Source organism: Nyctereutes procyonoides, unplaced genomic scaffold, assembly GCF_905146905.1.
Source record: "Nyctereutes procyonoides isolate TBG_1078 unplaced genomic scaffold, NYPRO_anot_genome, whole genome shotgun sequence".
NCBI lineage: Eukaryota > Metazoa > Chordata > Mammalia > Carnivora > Canidae > Nyctereutes > Nyctereutes procyonoides.
The window spans coordinates 64,473,734-64,498,202 of NW_026575140.1; positions in this window are offsets into that span (position 1 = coordinate 64,473,734).

A 24,469-nucleotide genomic window follows, 5' to 3' on the forward strand; every position below is an offset into this window, starting at 1 on the left:
GCTCAAGAATGGGGAGACAAGCGTGGCACACACTCCACTCCCTGCCAGGGTGCGGAGGCTTGACACTTTTGAGGGGACACTGGCCTCGGGCGCCCATGGAGACCTCCGGCCCCCAACACAGAGCCCCTGTGTGACAGTGGTTAATCCGCAAGACCCGGTGCCACCAGGCGGCCACTTACTGGGATGCACCCTCCCAGTGTCTGGTGCCGCAAGGAGCGGACGAGCCCTCAGGCGGCCGGAGGGGAGCCAGAAGGTAGGCAAGGGCTGCTGGGGCCTCGTGCCAACATCTTAGTGCAAGATGGTGTCAAAATGGAACTTTTCAAACGGCCTTCTCCGTTACAGCTGATATTACAGAGCTAAGAAGGAAGGATATTAAGTACCCCTATGCTCCAAAGACAAGTGTGGATGTTTGTAAAACTCGTTCGGGTGACCCCTAAAATCCAACCCACAAGCATTACCCCACACCCCAAGAGGGAGCCTTAACAGAACAAGAAACTGTGAGGAATTCTTTAGAAGGGACATTGTCTGAGGGCTGTGGGCCTGACACCCCTTCCCGGGGGAGCGGCGAGGGCTTCAGGGAACCACCGATGGGGTGACACGTTTCTCCGGGGCTCTGGGGGAGATGAGAAGCTGCTGGTGACAGACCAGAGAACCAGCGCTGCTTGGGGAAGGGGCCGTGCTTCCAGAATCCAGCAGTAGCCTCCCCGCCCAACATATAGACCTGCCGGAAGATAGGTGGATTTTGGTCCTTGTGGAAAAAAAAAAAAAGAAATCCTAGCCATGAGGACCATCTTGAGGGGCCGAGGGGCCCCCAAAAGGAGTGAGTGTAGGATGGATGGAGAAGTTGAGAGGGGGCGGTAGCCCGGGGAGAACCCGGCGGAGAGCCTGGCCCGTTGCTCTGACCCCGAGACCTGAGCAGGAGAGCGCGCTTTGGGGGAGCCCCTGCGGGCTTGCGGTGGGCGGCTCGGCTCGGCTCCGGGCCCACATCCTCCCACCGCAGGTGCCCCGAGTCTGTCGTAGGCTGCCAGCGCTTTTAAGGCTGATAATGCAATTATTCGCTCATACATGGAAACGACCTGATGGAGCTATGGGACTCAGCCACGCCTTCATCCCGAGGCAGAAAGGAACGCTGTGGAAGAAGAAAGCTGCTTTCCTCCTGGCAACGTTCTCGGCTGGGCTCACCCCAGGGCTCTGCCGCCGAGAGGCTCCTGTTTGGGGCCAGAGCCACCCTCGCAAACACGGCGGGAGCGCCCGGCCACAACAGTCCACGCGGCCAGAGCCGGGGCCCCAAGGCGCTCCCGGGCTTCCTGTGTGTCTTTCCTTCTCGGGACCAAGGCACTGGCTTCAGCCCACTCACAACTCAGTAGGGTCTTCTTGTCACGGCCCCCTAAGAGAAGGTGACTGACTCACTCCAACGACGGGAGCAGAGGAGGCTCTGCACGCTGGCGACTAGACTTAAACTTGCATCAGTAAGTTGAGGCAGCCCAGGAACCCTTCTGGGAATTTCCCAGGGACCCGCAGTCCCCAGCCTGGCTCTTGAGGATCCTTTCTCAACGAGCACCCCGTGGAATTTCTGCTATAATAGGTTCCCTGTTACCCCTAGGATGCCTTTAAGCAAGACAAGAGGATCCAGTTCTTAATCACAGGATGACAGATTAAGTAAGAAGAGGGAGCCAGGGCTGGGGGACCCAGGTCTTGGGGATCAAGTCATTTTCATATATTTTCTCTACTACAGGAAAGAGTTGAGATCCAAAGGGGCCAGGAGAGGAGAGGGAGAAGGGAAGGCTTCAAGTCACGCTGACTGTGAGACCTGTCCCCCGTTCTACTAACCAGACAGAAGCTCTCAAAAATTCACCTATTTTGAAACTGTCAATTCTGTCCTGTCCTCAGGCTCAAGGGGACATGCAGCTTCTACCTGCTGTAACCCAGTCTCAGCCATGACTCCCCATGTCTTTGCTGAGCGTGCTGGGAGGGCCACACACAGCTCTGCCCTGCGTCTCTGGAATGTATAAGAACAAGGGTGTTTTGCATCATTACCACTTCCAGAGGTTCCTTAAATAAAATAGCTCCAAATGGGGGTGCCTGAGTGACTCAGTCCACTGAGTGTCCAACTCTTGATTTCGGCTGGGTCACAACCTCAGAGTTATAAGATTAAGACCCATGTCAGGCTCCTTGCCAGAGCTTCTCTCTCCCTCTTCCTCTGCCCCCCACCCCCACCCCAAGTTACAGTAGAAAACATTCACATTAAATATCAATGGCTAATGAGCACCTTCTTAATACTGTCCTCTGAAAAGCAGAGCTTGTCACCCATTAGCAATTGTTTTTAAGATCAGCTTGGGAAAACAGTGGCTGCCCCCTAAAATCAGGGCAGTTTCCCATGAACATGGGACATCAGATGGCACAACTGGTTTATTGAGGGGTCTCAACTTTTGAACTTCAATTTTCCATATGACTCAAAGCTCTTCCCCTACACCGTTCCCTCCCCAGTCCTGATCCCAGCTCACCTTGTGGTTCTAACAGCCTGTGGAGGAGGGGGCATGCCCACCTCTTACTTACCTCCTTATATTCCCTCTTCCCAGGTAGGGAAGAGGAAGAGAGAGGAACCAACATCTTCCTTGGCTGAGCAAGTGCTCAGCTCTCTCTGTGGGCATCCAGGGCCGTTTTTCTCGGCTGTAGCCGGGTGGTCCATCCAGGTCCATGCCCTGTTCAGTGAGGGACCCCATCACTAGCAGTGACTCCCAGCCCCAGCAGTCATCCAGGTGATGTGGCCATACCTTGGGCACCATAAAAGCATGTGGGATTCATCCTGCACATCTCCAGGCAGGGGAGCAGCTCTGGCCCATCTTTGTCTGGCAGCCCCCCGACCAGGGTGATAACCTCCTCCATTCTCTTTCCCCCGTGCTATAATAACACAGGCGAATTAGGCCCCACCAGGGGACGGGGACGGTAGGCAAGTAGGGGATAACATCAGTCTCCCTTACTTCCAGTCCCCTCCCTTATCTTTGTAAGAGGTTCTACCTCTTACAAGGACCTTACTCCCTTCACTATAGGGACAGACGACACCTCCCATTGCATCTCTACACAGAAGATCTTGGGGCAAAAAAAACATAATTTTTTCAGACACACTGCATCACATTTCCCAAAGGCAGCCTCCCCCCTTACATATCTCTCTTTAAATCAAGTATGAAGACTCAGAGAGGGGAAGAGGTGTTGAAAGAACAGAAAGGCAATGTTAGACCAGTTCTCTGAATTTTTTCATAAGCTATATGGATAAATCACTGCTGCCCATTTTGGCAGTTTTCTGGATTTAGATTACTATATGTAGACAACAGACATGACATGACATCCTGATGTAATAGTTTCCATGAAATATATTTTTCATATCTCATATATTTTTTTCAACAATTCCAGAAAGACTGCAAATGTTAAGAATACTATGATCTAAATACTCTTCTTTTTCTTGGCTAAGCAATCTGGTGGCAGAGGAGGAAGTGGTTGGCGAGGCCATGGTGTGTTGAACATAAAGCCCCATAAACATTGAAGTTACATACATACATACATTTTCAAACACACATTTGAATCTGCATTTCAAGTACATCACATATGTGCACTGGGAACAGTGGGGAATGCATGTATATATAATTACATATATTAGTTATAAACATATTCTAGTATACATCCACTTGCATGGAGTCACAACTATTTCTTCTGGGTTACAAAAATTTAAGTGATTCAACAGGATTCTCATGGTGTATAATGCCCATTTTTCACTGGAAACCTCTCTATAACTGCATGCTCTTGTTTTATATGGGTGGTATTTTCACTTTCTGTTACTTAGTTACTTGCCTTTTTCTTCTCATTCATTTAGTCTACATTTACCAAATACCAAAATGTCTCTGGAAACAAAGACAGATAAAACCATCTCCTCCTTCAAAGAACCCCATTCCAGTGGAGAAAGCAGATACACAAACAGATCATTGAAATTTCCCAGTGCAGTAATGAAGACTTGCCCAGGGCACAATACTTGGCACTCTATAAGCACTGATTGAAAGAATAATGAATAGGAAAGTGGCATCCACCCTAACTGAGGACATGGGGGTGGAAGGTGAGAGGTGATCACAAGGAATAGTCTGAGAAATAACATTTGTGCCAAGTCATAAGAGATTATAATCAAACTGCCTCTTCCTTAAAGCAATATGTCATGAACATTAATCGAGGTCAATAGACATAGCTCTAAGTCATCATTTTTAACAGCAGCCTAGCACTCCATAAGAGAAATATACCATAATTTAACCACAGTTCATATATCTATATGGACACATTCCACTTTTGCAGTATTTAAATCACTTAGTACTAAAAATTCCTTTCTACCTTTGCTCTATGTGAGTAACCAACTGGCTTTATTTATAAACTAATTATAGAGACTGGAGAATAAATATAACCAATGCTTTCATCTTTTGATACTTTTTGGCTAGATAGAGCCTCCCAAAACTGAGTTTGTATAAAGAGCAACAAAAGCCATGAAGATGATACTCAAGTGTATTCATTTCTTCCCATGTTAAAAATCTGGGTTAGGGGGTGGGGTCCAGAGAGTGATGGGAAACAGAGTGAGCAAGAGACTCACTCTTTATTTAACTGATAAGTATTTTTTGAGCACTTATTATGTCAGGTACGGTGCCAGGCTCAGTGCCTAATGACCAAACTGGGACTTGAATATCATCTTTAGATTTGTTCATTAAAACAGCACTATCCTTCTTTCACAGATGGCAAAATCTGCCACTGTTTCAAAGATGTAGCTTTCCTACATTTCCTTAGCAATGAATGGAAATCAGGATTCAAGCCACGCTACCTAATGAGATCTGTGAATATGTTTGGTCAATTAGTATTCCTTGTCTGGATGTGCAGCTTATGAAATTGTTAAGTATAGCTTTAACACAGTTAGGAAGAACTCTGAGGTGCTTTTACTCCATGAGCTGCCATCATGGCTCTTGTTTCACAGCCATTTGAACTTAGGTTCTGCTTGCTCTGCCAGAGCCTTGGTCAGGCCAGAAGGTGGGCTGTGACCCTGTAGATGGGCATACTTCTCACAAAACAGAGAATGCAAGAAGGGATCCTGGCTCAAGAAAATCTAGGCTCTCATTAAAAAATCACAAATTCTCATGGACTCCACTTGGAGCTTTTTTTTAAAGATTTTATTTTATCTATCTATCTATCTATATCAGAGAGCGTGTGTGTGTGTGTGTGTGTGTGTGTGAGTGAGTGGAGGGAGAGATAGAGAGAGAGAATCTCAAGCAGACTCTGTGCTGAGTGTGGAGCCCAACACACGATCCCACAACCCTGAGATAATGATCTAAATGAAAATCGAGAGTCTGACTTTGCTTAACCAACCAAGCCACCCAGGTGCCCTACCCCTACTTAGGGCTTTTTAATCTCCATACATTTCCTCCCAATATGGGAGGATGCAAAGGGATGGGGGAAGACAAGCTAGGCCTGAACTTCAGGATGCAGAAAGAGAGGAGAAAAGATTACTGTTGCTAAGTTCTTATTTCATAAAGCCACTTAATAACTGAGTTAAAATAAACAAAGCACACAAATATCTACTTTATTTGCACCTATGCCTCCCACTGTGATCAGATGTAACTAGATAGTAAATCCAACAAACAGACAAAAAAAAAAAAAAGGAAAATGTTGAAGGGAAACTGTCATCTTTCTATTGGTTCTTTCCAGATGTATCATACTCAGAATAGCTCCGCAGCCAACAAACCCTGAAGGCAGCTTTCTCTGGAGTCATCAGTACTGTTTGAGGGAGCATTAATTCAACTTAAAAATTGCAGTAGGGATCCCTGGGTGGTGCACCGGTTTGGCGCCTGCCTTTGGCCCAGGGCACGATCCTGGAGACCCAGGATCGAATCCCACATCGGGCTCCCAGTGCATGGAGCCTGCTTCTCCCTCTGCCTATGTCTCTGCCTCTCTCTCTCTCTGTGTGTGTGTGTGACTATCATAAATAAATAAAATTTTTTTTAAAAAAATGCAGTAAATTTGCTAAGGAACTTAGAATGAGATGAAATCAATCGGCAGTCATTTACTTGGCTGACTCTCTGCTGAAGAGTAAATATTAGCCAATAACCTTTATTAATCTATGGGATGTAACAATCATTACACAAAACTATTTTACTATAATTCTTATGAAATAAGTATAAGATAAGATTCTCATTCTTAAGAAGCTTAATATCTATTTCACACAATATAATTCTTTAACTTGCTACTTGTTAAAGGAGGAGGCAAATCTACCTAGGAATAGATATTTGGGTTTGAGTAATATGACAAAAAGTCCATGTAAATGCACTCTACTGGCTTAATCCTTTCTAAGGCGGATACTATCTTCCAGGTGACCTTGGACTCCAAGCATTGCAAAACTCTGCATGAAATTCTGATTCTAAAACTCTAGGTCCTTGGTGAGGAGGGCCAGGAGTTACTGACTCAAGTTCAGAGAGTCTGAGTTCAGAACAGAGCCTGGTTTCCTCATGTCTGCATGGGAGGGAGGCTTATCTTTTTACGTGAAAGCAAGGAATGTTACATAATCCTCATCACTGCAGATGGCTGTTCTGATTCCAACAGCCTGTGCATCATTGCAAGGACAGTTGCTCTAATCCAAAGAAAACACTAAATAATATGCATATCTTCAATCGAGGGAGAAAGATTCTATCCAATGCATGTTGTCTAAACAACAAAGTATTTCAGGCGCTAAGTAATTGATCTGTAATATGGATGTAGGTGGAAATGCAATTTACTTTTTATCATCTTTGGTGGGGTCATGAATTAAAATCACAGTACGAGCACAAGGCCATAGCTAAGGAGGAAGACAGGAGTTGGCTGCCAGAACATTCATAGCCAGCCAAGAAAACGGGCCAAATGAGGCTCAAAATGAAGTTTTCCTGCACGCATTTCACAAGTTAGGGCAAACAGGGAAAATAATTCTTCCCTTTGCCTATCCCCGCATAACACTTTAGACTTTGGAGGAGATGTACCAGAGTCTCTTTTAAACTAGCTGATTATGGTCATGTCCACTGCAGGGGATGATCAATCCTGCAATCACTCAGGTGGCCAAGTAGAAGGAAATCTGAATTCAGAATCCAAAGACCAGGGATTTCATTTTGGCTCTGCCACTGACCAATGGTTGACCCTAGGCAAATCATTATGTCTCAGAGCTTCAGTTGACCATCTGTCATATAAAGATAAGACATAACTTGCCTATCTCAACCAGCTATTATAATCTTTTTTCTCTTTCCTTTCAAAGTCAAGCTTCTAGAAAAGTGGAATAGTCAGTCTTGATTTCTTCACCTCTCATTCACTCTCCACCCCAAAACTGACCCTCCACAAGAAGGCTGTCAAATCTACCATGCTTTGACCCCTTTGCTTACTCTTAAGTACATTTGGCAATACCAAATGCCACCATTCTAAAACTTGCATAGCAATCTGCTTTCATAGCAAAATATTCTTTCCATTGTCCCCTTGAGTTAGTGCTCTCCATGGCTTTGTCCTTGGGCTTTATTTTTTTTTCCAATTTCATTGAGATGTAATTAATGTGTAATATTGTATAAGTTTAATGTGTACAGTGTAATAATTTGATATAAGTACCTATTGTAAAATGATCACCCCTAGTTAACATCTATTACCTCGCATATATACAAGCTTTTTTTCCTTGTGATGAGAACTTTTAAGATCTACTCTCTTAGCAACTCTCAAATATACAATACAGTATTAACTAGAGTCATCATGTTATATATTACATGTTGAGAATTTATTTCACATCAGTTTGGTTAAGCTTATCTGTCTATGGATTCAACTACTATGTGTGTAACACTCCATGTGTCATGTAAATCCAGGTGACTTATCTCAAACTTAACTCATATATTTATATCTCATGTTTATATATTTATAGTTCATGCATATCTCATGTAAATTGGTCTCATGTTATATTATGTAAATTGATATCATGTAAGTCTAGGTCCTTTATCTCCACAATTACCACTCTCCTGAAGTCTGCTCTGCTTTTGAAACTATCCTCCTGAATGTCCTAGAGCTCTCAGAATTCAGAAAATCTAAAAGCATTTGATTTATCTCCCTTGTCCTCTTTCAAATTGTCTCTCCTCCTGTGTTCCCTCCACCCCTCCAAAATCTGGTATCCATCTATGAACTATTTTCAAAATCCTATTTCCAAAGTATTTCTCAAATATATCTATAACCTACTATTACCTTTTCTTTGGTGCAAGTCCTTTTCATCTCTCAAATAGACTGTATTAAAAATGGCTATAAATTACTCTTTCTGGGATCCCTGGGTGGCGCAGCGGTTTGGCGCCTGCCTTTGGCCCAGGGTGCGATCCTGGAGACCCAGGATCGAATCCCACATCGGGCTTCCGGTGCATGGAGCCTGCTTCTCCCTCTGCCTGTGTCTCTGCCTCTCTCTCTCTCTCTGTGACTATCATAAATAAATTAAATTAAAAAAAATTACTCTTTCTTCTCTTATGTCAGGTCCTTCTGAGGCCTCCTCCACATAGGTGGCCATGAGGTTTTTCTAAACAAATCTGATCATCAAAAAAAAAACAAAAAACAAAAAACAAAAACAAATCTGATCATCTCTCTACCCTGCCTTAAAATCTGTAATGATTCCCATTTTCCACTTGAATTGTGAGTATAGAATAACTTGTGCATATAGAAAGAAAGTTCCATTCCATCCTGGCTCCTTACCTCACCAGTATCATTTCTTGGATCTCCATTCTTACCTTGGGTTACTGCCATTTTGAAATCTTGGCCACTTCCATTGGCTGTAGGACAACTTGGTGAATTTGCTCTAGGCTGTTCCTTTCTGGAATGTTCTCTTGTGTTTTCTGCTTATTTAAATTTCGTTCATGCTTCAAGCTTAGTTCCCATATCTTCTTCCCTGTTGTATGGTCCCTGACTGTCCTCCTGTTCCCATCAACCTCAAGTAGCTTAACTTCCTTCACAAGACCCTGTGCACACCTCTGTTCTAAAATATGCCATCCCAAATTGCAGTGGACTTGTTATCTGAGCTTTTCTAAGGACAGGACTCACATCTTGCCTATCATTGTAATTAATAAAACCTTATCACAGCAAGGCTTTAGTAATTCCTGAATCTGGTCCCTCACCATTTGCTTCAAATTCTCTAGCAATTACCTGTTTCCCTGGTCTTGCTGGTTTTCCCACTATTACCTCCTACCTAGAGTCTCCTTCTCAGTTTAGCCTTCTTACATCAACAATCAAATTTGACAGTTGGCCAGGTCTGACAGAGGTTAGCCCAAGGTGGCAGGCTGTGAATTCCTCTAGCGCCATGCTCCAGGAGAGGTTAGTGCCATCTGCCCCAATTTCCTAGGTGGGCAGCTCAGCACCCTGTAGGTGTGGGAGACAGGAAAGAGGGAAAGGCTGGATTAATTGGAGTGTCATTATCTCACTTTCTAACAGCAACATTGTAAGATGACTATGCATTAAGATCGCAGATACTCTGCCAACGAGCATCACTGCACTTTTGAGGGGACAGGAAACCACTGAGGGAACTGGAACAGCTGTAGGCAAAGAACAGCAAGGTAGGGATTAAGACAAAAATGAACAAAATCATCCTCATTCTGCATTCCTTTGTCTGTTGTGACACAATTGGACAGATGAAGATGTCTGAAGTCAGATCAAACTGCCATCTATTATTCAGCTTTGCTAGATTGTAGCTGAAGGGCACATGAAGGCAAGTATCTAATTAAAATGCCAGACTATTTATTGCCTATTCTTAGCTTCAAAAGACAGTGAACGCTGTTAGAGAGCTGTGGAAACTATTTTGTTTAACATGATAGTCAAAAAAAAACCCCGAAGATTCAGATACCTAACTGGGAAATGTGATGGGAAAAGTTATGAGAACACACTGCATGCTTCCAGTCAACTCAAGGTTCAAGAGTCTTATGCCAACTCTGCTGAAATGAAGGGTGTAAATTTAAAACTCCTAGCATTTGTCATTGTTAGGAAAACAAACATGAGAGATTTTCTAGAGAACTGAGCATATATCAAGTTTGTCCCAAATAACCCCACAGAGAATTCATTACAGGAACTGATTATAGCATTTACACCTAGAGTACAGTCTTTCTTCTAGATTACAGCTTCAAAGGCTGCTGGAAAATGTTGAAACACTGACCAGCACCCTGCATGATAGGAACAGGGTGGGTCTGATTATTTTCACTTCCAAATCAGAACATCCCAATACAAATTCCCTTCAGATTCTAGGAGAGTTGTTAACACAACTCACTTCTCTATTGTCCAGGATTAAGAATTGTGCTTGTTCTTTCCAGTGCCAGGTGGGGTAGGGTGGGGGGTAGTGCCCACAACTCCGATGATAGGCAGCAACGTACAATAATATCCAATAATGTGCAGCAAGAACACACAGTCTTTGAGGTCAGAAAGGTGAGAACTTGAGTGTGAGTCCTGCTCATGACCAACAGGACCACTGTTGCCAAGTGTGCAAGTGCATGTACCTGTGCCAAGTCTGAGCTGCTCTGTTCTGAGGGTAATGGTTCCTAGGCTGTAGTGTGATGGGCCCCCCAGGGTAGGGCAGAGTGCCTGATTTGTGTGCCTTGACCCGCATCTTTTCCCCAGGTCTCACTTCCTCTTTCATCTGCAGAATAAGGGCATTGCACAGGACCATGCGGGGTATCTACCTAATTTTTGAGTCACTGGAAAAATTAAGTGAAATACTGCATGAAAATGTTTAGCATGGGACATGACCTGTAGGAAGTGCTCAGTACATGTTAATGATTATGATGACAATCATGCCTAGATCTGAATAGAACTAGAGGGTCTCACACTTAGTTTTCTGAGCCAAAACACCACTGCAAGCCGCCAGCCACCTATTTATGTACGTAGAGCAGAGACATTTAAATATGTGGATATTCCTCTGTCATATGGTCATGTTAATAAATGTCACTAGCAATGATATTATCATCTAGGGTAAGAAACTACATGAGAGGTGAGGAGAGAGAGAGAATAGAAGTCTTTCTAGAGATCTAGAATGATCTCTAGATTGCTTACTTTGGAAGCCTAAGGTTAGATTGGTTTAATTCATACTTTCATAGGGTTTTTAGTTTCGACTATTTCTTTTGCATAATGTGTATGATTTCCTCTGTTAGTGTGAGATGGATCTGGAGGGAACTCATTTAAAAACTCTGCAAGATTAAGAGCTTGACTGCTTCTTCTAACAAAGACAGGTGGATGCAAAGGACTCAGCATGAGACAAATTGGAGTCAGGAGTGACATGGCTCACTCTGCTGAGATTTCACCATGAAACTGAAAAGCTTTTCCTCTTTAACTTGAACCACGCAGGGAAATGGATTTGTCGGGTTCCACCTCTTTCTCCCCCTAAAAGCAGAATCATTAAATGAAAATATAAAATTGTACCCAGAGTTCTATGGCACGTAGAAGATTCTGTTAAAGAACTTAACATTTTATGATTCTTTACAATATAAAATGCGACTTTATTAAGAACAGAACCACCTCGCTATTGCCAGAATACTGGTGTTAACTTTTCAGGTACACACTGTGAGGTGCCTACTTCCTGCTCCCCGCCTCATCTTTGCCCCTGTCCCCCACCCCGTTTTGCTTCTATCATGACCCCAGCATAACAGAAAAGGCCTTAATTAAAGGACTCCCAGTTTCCAGAAGTGAACGGGACACATACCACACTCTTGCTATCTTTCACCAAATGCCAGAAATGCCGGAATAATACACACATGCATGTTTCCACATGGCTGATGTCTACACACACATGTTTTATATACATGTATAACTAGGACATACGCAGCCATGTGGAGAGAGTCCAAGTTGAATTATACCTCACAGAAACTGAAGAATATCTCACAGACTAAAAGCAGAGACTCGATTTAGGAAAAAACCGTGTTCAGGATACATGTAGGATTCCTGTGAGAGTCCACCTGGGAGTCGGCCAAGATTTGGGGGAGCCCAAAGTCAGAGCCAGAGAGGGTATGAGCCCATAGCAAAGGGCCAGGGCTCGCCACCAGGGAGCCCCACAGTGCAGTCTTCAAGTCTGCCATCTCTTTTGTCTCCTTAGACGCTTCTTGACCAAATACAACCCTCTGTCCTTGGTTTCCTGCTGCTCCCCACATGCTAGCATTTGTCACTCCTCCCCAGCAGAGGACACCTGCCTCTAAGGTCCTATTTCAGGCCCAGCTTGTCCAAGCTGCATGGTTATCTCTCCCACCAGTCAGAATCCTCACTTATCCATATTGCATCCATACTCACAAGCTCTTCGTTTTCCCTAAAAGTATGCCATCCCCCAATCTTGTTTTTTTCAGAAGAAATTTAATATTTGCTATTTGTAAATTCTCCTTTGGTGTATGATCAATGACTTCAGTGCTGTTATGTCTACAAATACATGATACTTACAACAATAACACCATTATATTGGAATATCATTCTCTAACACTTTATTGTGTGAGATCCATTATATATATATATATGTATGTATATATATATATGTGTGTGTGTGTGTGTCCATATATACTTGTGTGTGTTGACAAACACATGTGTATGTTAACCACCAGGTGTGAGATAGGCATTATTACCTCCAGCTCACAGAGGAGGAAACTGAGGCTCAGAGAGATTTGTTGTCCCAAACTCTTACAGCTAATCAAAGCTTGTGTGTGTCAGCACTACACAAAACTGGTGGCTTGCACCCAATTTTTAGAATTTCTAGGATTTCACTTTGAAATTCTTTTTTTAGGATTTCATAGTACAATTTCTGTTGATATATTAAATAGGAGGAAGCATTAATGCAAATTATAACTGACACCATATAACATTTTAAACAAACATTATTCATCTAAAAAAATATTCCTCTTGTTTTCTATACTTTTTCATGCAGTGGTTATCACTTAGTCCAACATATAAATAAAGCTGACCAGATCCTACTGATGTGTGAGAGAGAGAACATCCTACCCCTTAACTCCACATGGAGTTTTCTCATTTGGTATCTACCTTCCTGGCGTTTCTAGTTCTTGGATTCATTCTCTGGTTTCTTCTTATGATGATCCCAGTGGGTATCAAATTTTCACAGAGAATCAACTGAACCCAAATCAAAGTTTACTGGGAATTGTATGATGGAGCTAGTAGGAGAGATTCCACTAGCATTCTTTTCTTATAATTATCTTAATATTTAGAAAAATCTTTGAACATACACTTCCATATCAATACCTCAAATAGTACCTGTAACCCTAGTGAAGTGATGGTCTATGTGGCCCTGGCTCTGGGACACACTGAGGTTAACAAACCCCATCCTCTCTGAGGTTGACTTGCACATAAAGCTCAGCTCCTGATATCCATAAGAAATCTCACCCTTCTGATGCAGATACTGTTCATCCTTGAACTTTTTCTAATCATAATGCAAAGTCTGTTTCTTCAGTCTCTGACACCTTATTTTCCATTTTTGACAACCAGTGCTTTTATATTCAGTCTATAGGGCCATCACTGTATCCCTGTGGGACCTAGTTCTGGCATGAGGATCTGGTCAGCTAAGGGTGAAATTATTCACATCTGGCTTTAGCTTCTTCTGAGGACCCACAGAGAAACTGAATAGCTGTGGATATTGGGATAAAATATAATTTTCATTGTACGGTTTCTTACAGGATTCTTTAGACTTTCTAAATTTAGTGAATTCACATAGCACTGTATAAGTTTAGTTCTGCAACTGGCACATCCATTCCCAAGTAAAATATCATTGACAACACAGATTTCAGCATACCCACGAGGATGTGTCTGGTGCTATCCCCGTTGCTGTCACAGCTCCCCTCCTCTCTACCATTATCATAAAGTCTGTTAGCCATGGTAATAACATGCTCTTAAGCTGGGTATAAAAATGTGCTCTCAACTCAGGTGACAAAACAATGATGTTACTCTAAGTTTTGGCTGAGTACTAACTCTCAATCCGCCATGTTAGACAAGCTTCTTAGGAGTAGACCCACTAAATACCTTTGTGGTTCATGCTCTGGGCAGCGTGACAAAGCACAACTCATCAGAATGGTAACTGTGTTTTGATATTTGACATTCTTGAAAAGGGGATTGCATCTTCTGCTTTCATCTGTTGAAAGACGTGAAGATGTTTTGATGCATAACTCCATGAACACATCTTAAAATCCTTTCTTCTGGCCAGTTGTCTAATCACCCACATCCTCCAGAGCTCCTCACTCACCAACTCAGCCCCAAGGTGGGGAAAAGTTAAACTCATCCACCCCATCCTGAGCATGCCTCCCTCATCTCTGCCTCCTACTTCAGATTCACTGGACCCATCTTCTCTCTCTTCATTGAGTGTCATCAAGATATAGGAGATAATTTGGCAGTTAAATACAATACTGTCTCTTAATTGTATGTCATTGAAATATAGGAGATAATTTGGCAAGTAAGATAATATTTTCCTGTGTGGGATGGGGGAGAGGAGAAAGTCTGTGAATACCCATATTAATAATTTTATCCCATTATTTATCTATTTATTGGTGGAAGATTAACATTTTAAGTTGACTTATTTCCTCCCTTTTCCCATTCTCCTACTCTCTAATTTTTATTTCCAATATTTCAGATTTTAATTAGGTAAATAGTAATTTATATTATATAACACTCTCTATTTTCTAGTAGAAAAATAGTTAATTAATGTCATAAGTTTCAAAACCAAAATTCAAAAAGTTACTTAGACATAACCTCTAACTTTTATAATTTCATTGCTTTATAATATTTGCATAAGCCTTTCATTGTCTATTTTTTTTAGGTAATCTCTATACCCAGCATGGGACTCAAACCCACAACCCCAAGATCAAGAGTCACATGCTCTACTGACTAAGCCAGGCTAAGCACCCCTCATTGTCTATTTTTTTTGTGTGCATTTGTTGCTCGACCTGAAAAAATTTTTGAGGTCATTTGTTATGAAAGTATGGGAGTGAACTCTTTAAAGCCTTTCATGTATGAAAATGGTTTGTGAAGCCTCTGAAATTATTGAATCAATAATTTCTTCTCAATAATCTGTAGCTGTTGTTTCAGTTTTGTAACCTTTAATATTGCAGAGAATATTATGCCTACACAATTCTTCCTTGTTGGTAAAAGGCTTCCTTGGCCTGGATGATTTCAGACATTTTTAGTTAAAATTTGAAATTCAAAAATATCAACTATGGGCTAATATTTGTTAACTCTACCTCATATTTGGTGAGATCTTTTGATCTGATGATCTATCTTCGTTCCAGAGAATTCGTCTCACTATTTAAGTTATCCTTCTTTACCTGCCTTGTCCCTTCTTCTGGAATTTCTAATTTTTTTTAATTTTTATTTTTATTTATTTTTATTTATTTATGACAGTCACACACACACACACACACACAGAGAGAGAGAGAGAGAGAGGCAGAGACACAGGCAGAGGGAGAAGCAGGCTCCATGCACCGGGAGCCCGACGTGGGATTCGATCCCGGGGCTCCAGGATCGCGCCCTGGGCCAAAGGCAGGTGCCAAACCACTGCGCCACCCAGGGATCCCATGGAATTTCTAAATTATAACTACATATCTCTTTCTTCTCATAGTTTCTATCAATATTTATCTGAAGTTCTGGGAGGATTTCTGAAACCTGTCCAAATTTTCTGGGCTCTTAATCCTCAGAAACATTCAGAATGATGCTTGCACTGAAAAGGAGGTAATGGTATTTGTGGGAGATCCTGCTGGTTAACTTAACATGGTATCTATTCCAAGCCCCTTCACCCTTACCCAGCTCCACCAGAAAGAGGCTTTCTCAATCTCCCTTATTGCTAGTGGTGGTGGTGGCCCTGTGACACCATCCTGGTGAATGAGATGCAAGCAGAGATCTTGGGAGGGTATGGGGTGGCTCTAGAAAACCTTAGTATTCTTGATGAAAGGACATATGTGACTAATGCCAACTCTTCCCACTTCTTCCTACTTTCAACAAAGACCTAATGTCTGGAAAGGAAAAACAAAAACACATTTTGTGACCAGGATGGAAGGCTAAAAGAATAGTGGAGAGATTGGCCATAATAATTTAGAGTCAGCTAACCAACACAGGTGGTTAGCTTACCTCAGATTTCTTGTTATATGAAACAATTACAAGTTTTTATTTCACAAGTCACTGTTAGGTGTTCTTCCACTTGCAGATGAACACATTCTATTTCAGTATTTCTCTCTTAACAACAACAAAAAAATACAAAATGCCTTAAGAAATCTGATAACCTCTGCTTTTCACTTTGGGTTACTTGGCTGATGGGTTCACTTTATCAGTAATAACACAGATTTCACTGGAATTTCCCACAGAAAGGTCATGCAGGACTTCTGTTCCTGCTAAGTCTCACCAGGTTACATTTAAGGATCTCTCTCAGATACTCACAGTCCAGTTTACCACTTCTACTACTCCAACCCACGCTGATGTCTGCAACCTATGAAGCCATCAAAGGTGCCTCATCATTGCTACAGTTGTGGATACCTCCCATAAGAATGCTCATATACATTTCAAGGAAGTATCTTCTGATGTTCTCAGATCTGCCAACTCTGAAGGCATCAGAGCACCACTTTGCTCTACACAGAAACGGAAAGAATACCAGTCATAACTACAGGAGTTATTGAGCACTCACTGTGTCATAGCCTAAATGATTTATGCAGAGTCTCTGATTTCCTTCCCCCCAAGAATCCCATTAGAATGTTACCATTATTTTACCAATAAGTTAAGTAACTTGCCCAAGTACACAAAATGAGTGATGGAATTGGAAGTCAAATTTAAACTTGACTCTCCCCCATCTAGCCTGCTTACTCTACTGTACTGTTGCCTGGGGACCCAAGAAGAATGGACTGTTCAACAGGGAGTTTCGGCAGAGGCTCCACCATAAAATAGATATAAAATTCCAAAGCGATGTGTCACAACAAGGTATTGACTAGAAGAGAGTCAGAGAAGATATGTGAAAATATTTAGAGACAGAAACAGCATATTGTGAGAAGCACTCATTCCCCAGAAAGGAAGGGCAAAAGTGCAACTCTATTTCTTCACCTCTAGCCTACAGAAAGGACTTTCAGCAGGATCACTTGGAAAACTTGACAGGTATTTTCCAAAGCTGATACCTGCCTGAAAAAAACCTAATAGGGTTTCATCCATTTCAATGTGACCAGCTGGGCACTCCAATGGAGGGAGCAAAGTAAAGGCAGATGTGTTGGGACTGCCCTGTCCTCCTCACTTTTATGAGTTAACAAATTCATAAATGTTTTCCATGGACCAAATGTGGGTCCCAGTAGGGGAAAGAGCCAGGCAGAAGCCCGCCAGAAAACCTGGGCTCAGAGGCAAGTGACCACAAAGGAAGAGAGGTCATTACACACCTTACAGTCAGTACAGCCCAGCAGGGAAACCTCCAAAGTGCCATCAATGCAGTGATAGGATAGTCAACTTTCTACATCTGCTGTACTCAGAGAGCCTAAAATCACCTTAAGACCTATTCACTGAAACTCCTTAGCCTCCATTCCCCTTTTCCACTGCAAATTCCAACTCCAACAGGAGGAGTCAGTAGGAAGAGTAGCTAGTGAAGGAGGGGACAAGATCAAGGAGAAGTCAACCATTCCCTCTTTTAGAGAGGGTAGGGGCCCACCCACTACAGGCCCTAACTTGCAGGGAACAGGAAGCCTATGCTATGCAATAAAGTGTTTTCTAATATATTGGATTGAAAATTTTAAACTATGGAATCAAGGCAATTAAGAGTTACCAGCTTGTAATATTAGTTACCTAACACTAATCAGGAGAGCTATGAGCCAGCCTAAGTTTCATCCAGGGCTATAGGAAAAACTTCCTCCACTGTAAAAATTTTAAAGAACTAAGGGAAACAAAATAAACTGCATTCAGCTGCATTGTCAATATACAGATACACAGATACTCGCGGCTACATCTTCCTAAGAAACCTACAAAAAACCAGATCTTTAGCTTTTACCTAGAACCTTATTTTTCCATGGAACTTAAACAAAAGCTTTAGGAACCAAGTAAGAAAACAGACACCTTACGGTTCTTTCCAACTTCACCTGTATCTCAGGCCCCGCTAATTCTCCCTCTCCCTACCTTCAGGCAGGTTAATGTAATGTAGATTGATGTCTCCTGGGCCTTCATCCCACCCAGCAAACACACACAGTCATGTTCTAATCACAGTGATGTCTCAGGATAATATCCCTGCTACACTAGCAAACAATGAACCCAGTTGTTCACATCAGGGGCAGTACCACCCCCTAGGGGAAATTCTGGAAATCTAGGAGGATGACAGTTCTCTTTTATGTTATAGGAGGTCATTCTATCAATTTTTGAAATTTTATATTAGGTGGGTTATATAACCTATAGATTTCATTCAGATAGTAAAGATGGCATTAAAAAATACATATTATGAAAATGAGAATTTGATCTGATATGATTGGTAACAACCAGACTCATTCTACTTTATATTATTTATCCAATCTAATTTTTTCTGACCTGTATATTCATTTTGTATATGAACATGCAAATTTTTATTTTGAAACTTTTTACACATAAAGGAGTTGCAAGAATAATACAATAAATACCTGTTTGCTGTTCCCCTAGATTCACCAGTTTTAACATTTTGCCTCGTTTGCTCTCTCTATATATATACATATTTTCCCCCCTCAACCATTTGAGAGCTGCTTGCAGACTCTGACACTTTATTCCTAAATACTTCAGCCTGTATCTCCAAAGAACGAAAGCATTCACCTACATAATGCAACGCAATGGTTACACTCAGGAAATTTAATATTAATAAAGAACTAGCATCTACGATACAGCTCCTGTGCAAACTTTGCCAGTTATTCCAATCAAATTGTGCCAACTGCTCCTTTGGTGCTGTTTTTCTATTTTCTTTTTCTCCTTCCGGTATCATGCAGGAAGCACACATTTTTGCACGTAGTTGGCATATTTCTTGGGTTCCCTGTAAGCTAATCAGCCCACCATCCCTTTGCACCTGTCACTGACATTTTAAGAATGCTGACCACATGTTTTACAGTATGTCTCAAATTTTGGACTGTTTCCTGATGAGGAGATTCAAGTCAAACTTTTGTTTTGTTTTGTTTTTTGTTTTTGCTAGGGGAAAAGGGAGCTATTTTATCCCATCATGGTGGAAATGAGCATTTGGTTAAGGAAATACCTGCCAGAATTTTCCAGTAAAATAGTCCTGGTTTGTATACTAGGGGAATTTTAAAAATTGTAGCTTCTGGAAAAACTCTCCTGGAGAAAGAAACCAAATGCTCAGCACAAAAAGGCAGGCAATCCCATTCCTCACTACTTTTTCCTTGCTGTTATGAAGATTCCAGAAGTTCAGTCCTTAAGATGTTGCTAATAAGTGACTTTCACGATATTCCATACAATTGTGTTCAATTATCATGCATTTAAAACGTAAAATGTTCAAAAAGGAAGGTTTTTAAGTATATATGGTAGATAAAAAGTAAATAAGCACTTTCAATTATTTCATGCTTTCTTGGACGCTGGCTAAATGAACTCTATTTACCACAAACTGCATTTTTAAACACTTTGGTTTATTTTTTAGAGACAGAGTGCAAGTGAGAGTGGGGAGGGGCAGAGGGAAGAGTGAGAGAATCTTAAGCAGGCTACTCACTCAGTGTGAAGCCCAGTGCAGGGCTCAATCTCATGATACTAAGATCATGACCTGAGCTGTCCAAGAGTTGGACACTTAACCGGCTAAGCTACCCAAGGCATCCCAAATACTTTGTATTTCTCTATGTCTAGCTCCTTTTGAGCCCAGGCACACTTAAGTCCAACTGCCAGATAAGTAAATAGCTGGATGAGCAGAAAGTCATCATCGCCATGTAAAATCTATTCAAAGAATATGCCTTACCAGAGACAGAACTTTGAATTCAAAGAATAATTCATAAGATTAAATTATAGTAAATCCCTTGGAAAAAATAGTTTTTGTCTTTTAATAGAATACCATATGCTACTGTAGGCATCCAATTCCTTGATCACTGATTTGCTGATTTGGTTCTCATTTAGAGTATTTCAAGATGAATCTTAACAGACCATAATAGCTTGAAATATTTAAGTAAGGTCTAAAAATGAGCAGTTTACTTCCTACTTACTAGAAAAGTAGGGTCCTTTGAGTATTACAAACACCTTGTGTCATTGTACAGAAATTCTAAAAAACTATGCCTGCTAATAATACATCTCAACAATGCCTTCCTTATTCCTCATCCCCTTGAGTTACATTTAAAAAGAGAGAGAGAATTTGTTAAATTCAAATAAGCATGGGAAATTTTATTGATTTGAAAAACTGCTTTTCTTCAGTGAAAGCCAAGTTGTACATTAAGGAAGATGCATAGATAGAACAGTTTAAACTCCCACCTTTACCCAAATAAGACGTTATGTTCAGCCAAACTCTGGTCACCAATGCAATTTGGTATTGTATCAAGATATCACTGTACAGTGTCAGATCTGCCGTAGGGAAGCCAAATAGGGGAACATTTGGAAAGGGAGAACCTATATTTCCAACCTTGTCTATGTTACCAGGCACTTGCCTGTGCACTGGATATATGTAAACTGGTTTAATTTCAACAGCTTTCTGATATTTTTTCTGCCCTACCTCCACTTTCATGAAACTCTAATCACCTTAAAGTCAAGTTCTATCTTCTTTGTGCTCCATTCCGAAAGCCCTGCACAATGCCTATCTCATAGTAAGTAAGTACAACAACATGAGTGAGGCCACACAATTGCTAACATCTAACTGCACTACTCCAAACTCATGCTCTTTATGACATTTCTAAATAGAACTTCCTATAGTGGAAAACCCTCAATAAATTGAAGTGGGTTGCATGTTCTCTACTGGCATTACTTTCATTTTAAAACCAAAAATATGTGTAACTATATTCAATTATTGACTTGTATAATGCATCCAGTGGGCAGTCTGACATTGAGCTGAATACAGGGTAGTAACTATAATGAAATATAATCGTTGTGTAAATGATGATCAACACCTTAACATTTAGTACATAGAAAGAAGATAACCAATAGGTAGGATGGCATGTTTTACTGTTTATCATTAAAATGTTTCTTAATGGAGACTAACAATTTGAAAGGTAAGATTGATGAAAAGCATTAACTATGCAATAAATTCTATGACTGTGTATTTCACAGAGATCTATTGTAGATGATCATTCTGGAGCCTAGAGATACCATAAATCATCAAGAAATAAATGTCCTTTTTACTAGTAGAGACTGTGATAGTTGAAAATTACTGCTGGAAGAAGATTCCAAAGTTTCATCAATTTTTATCAAGATGTTCAAGGGACCAAGAGTTTCTAGGTATGTTTAACTCAGGGAAGGAATGACATTTTCTGTCCAAAGGTTGACTCTGTACCATTGTGGTGAGGGCACTAGCTCATGGATTCTTTTTTTTTTTTATTTAAATTCAATTTGCCAACATAATAGCATAAAACTCAGTGCTCATCACATCACATGCCCTCCTTAACGCTCATCACCTAGTTACCACATCCCCCTACCCACCTCCCTTTCAGCAACTGTTTGTTTCCCAGAATTAGGAGTCTCTCATGGTTTGTCTTCCTCTCTGATTTCTCCCCAGTCAGTTTCCCTCCTTTCCCTTTTGGTCCCTTGCACTATTTCTTATATTCCACATATGAGGGAAACCATATGATAATTGTCTTTCTCTGATTGACCTATTTCACTCAGCATAATACCCTCCAGTTCCATACATGTTGATGTAAATGTTAGGTATTCATTCTCTCTGATGGCTGAGTAATATTCCACTGTATATACATAGACCTTCTTTATCCATTCATTTGTCAATGGACATTATGGCTCCTTCCAGTTTGGCTATTGTGGACATCACTGCTATGTAGTTCATGGATTCTTTCTCAATCACTGTAAGTTGATCCATTTCAATGGTACAAGAATACAAATGATAAATGGAAGGAAGAGTACTAGTGACTCCATTTAACTGAATTACTACTCTTTATGAATATCATAGGACCATTGAAGCCTGCTCCAATTTATATCTACCTGACAGAGAAAACGTTGCATGTATCAAAGAAGACACACAGATAAGTATCTCTGAAAGAGTCCTGTAACTCTTCCCCTTTTTGGTATGTCAGTAGTACTGTTCATTCGTTCATCTCTACATTGATATGTCTGTGAAATGTGCAACCAAAACTGTAACACTTATTCCAGACCTTATTTTACTGTAACAAGATGACTGGGAGCTCTTCTAAATGACCTCCCTGAATTTTACACACTCCTTCCCAAATTAATTTCTTAAAACACCACTTCAAGTAGGTTATCATCTTTCTTAACATCTGCACTAATGCCACAATACTGTTGGAGAAAGCTGCAACTACTTAGACTTAACAAGATTTCCAAAATCTGTCCCATATCTTTCAGGGGATTCTCATCTCCTTAGCGTTCCCCCAAATGACTTTTGTAGACACAGTTGGTTTACTTGCCAACCTCCAAACATGTCTTGTATATTTTCCATTTTCACTTTGCTCTCACTATTTTACCCAACCAGAACATCATATCCTAGCAACTTTCACTAAATATTATCCATGGACTCAGTAAAATCCACACTCATCTAAAATTGTCCCATTTTGAACTATCTCCCATTTCTTTTGACATGATATGCAAGTTCTTTAGTTATTCTAAAATACAATTTTAAATTTTAACATTAAGCTTTTCATGATTTAACATCTTAAAGCTTTAATATTCTTAAAGACAAAAAGCCCATTTTACTCTTTTTTACATTTCCACTCTGCCCAAGTATGTTGTTTATAGTACTCAGTAAATATTTTCTAATTTGACTCTATTCTTATTTAATAAACTGTGAGAAAAGGAAGGAGGCCAGATTGCAAAGCACAAACCATGACCTTTCTTAGCATCAGATTTCACAGTAAATCCATCAGATTTGGTGGTTGTCTTTTTAAATACAGATTGATAGTTTTTCTTGTTGGTGTATTTAGATTTAAAATGACCATTTTACCATAGATTTTTTTAAATTGAATCATACATTCTATGTTTGCTTTATCTTTTTTTGTCTGCCTTTGGTATTCCGTATCACTGTCTATTAGCTGTGTAGTGATACACCCGTCTTAAGCTATTCTTACAGTGGTTACCTTAGTAATTACAACTCGCATCCTTGATTTTTCAAAGGCCAATGTTAATGGGTATGATTGCCTTTATCAATGCAAAGACTCTGAACACTTAAACTCTATTTACCTCCTATAACAGGTTGGTATTTTCCAGAAATGGATGAACAATATTTTCATTCTGCATGCTCTTCTAGTATCTTGCCACTCCTCCAGCAAAAGATGAAGTCTAGTTCTCTTGCACTTGCAACTGGTTAGATCTTTGGGACTGCCTCAACAAATAAAATGCTGCAGATGTAATGTGGCTTGGTTTCTGGAATCAGTAACTAACCCCAGAGGCAAAGTGATACCAAATGTTGGACTTCTCTAAATACTCATCTCTCCTAGACTCTACTACCTTGTGAGCTCTTTTATGCCTTCAAGCAGGTGGATTTGGTTTGGTTTGAAAAAAAAAAAAAAACTCTTCTAGATACTTTAGGTTTCCTATGTGAAAGCTGACTCAGATTTCCTAATCTGCCACTACCATAAGCAGAATGCTTTGGTCAGAGATGCCTGGGTGGCTCAGTCAGTTAAGCTTCCAACTTTTGGTTTCAGCTCAGGTCATAATCTCAGGGTTGTGAGATGAAGCTCTAAGTAGGGCTCTGTGCTCAGTGCAGACTCTACCTGAGATTCTCTCTCTCTCTCATAAATAAACAAAATCTTAAAAAAAAAAAAACCTTTGGTCAAATCATTAACACTGGAGCCTAACTTTATAGACAATGTATACCACACAGGGAAAATTCTGTTGGATATTAACTTTCATCCTCTCCCCTATTAAGATTATGTGTTTTTATTTGCACTCATAGCAAATAACAATTTAGGCTCCTTGCATATTTCTCAGTTAATACTACATTAAATTTATGCATTTTATAATGTTTGCTGACAGATTACTGACTTACCTGAGTATACTCTATAGAATATATTACTAGCCAGGCCACTGGCTTTTTTTTTGGCAAATTAGAAGAAACATCAAATTTCTCAACCTGTACCTATGATGGATATTAGTTACCTGGAACTAACATCAAGTCAAAATTCTTCAAATAATATTCTGGAAATCATGGGGTTGAAGTCAAAACATTACAACTTCCTGCATGTGATGATGGCAAAGAATATCAATGTGATGTCAATGTAAATAAAGCAAAAAGTGAATGAAGCCCCTCAAGGTCCATTCATATTGTACCAAATGGTAAAAATTCATTTTAAATGATAATTAATATTCATTGTGTGTGTGTGTGTGTGTG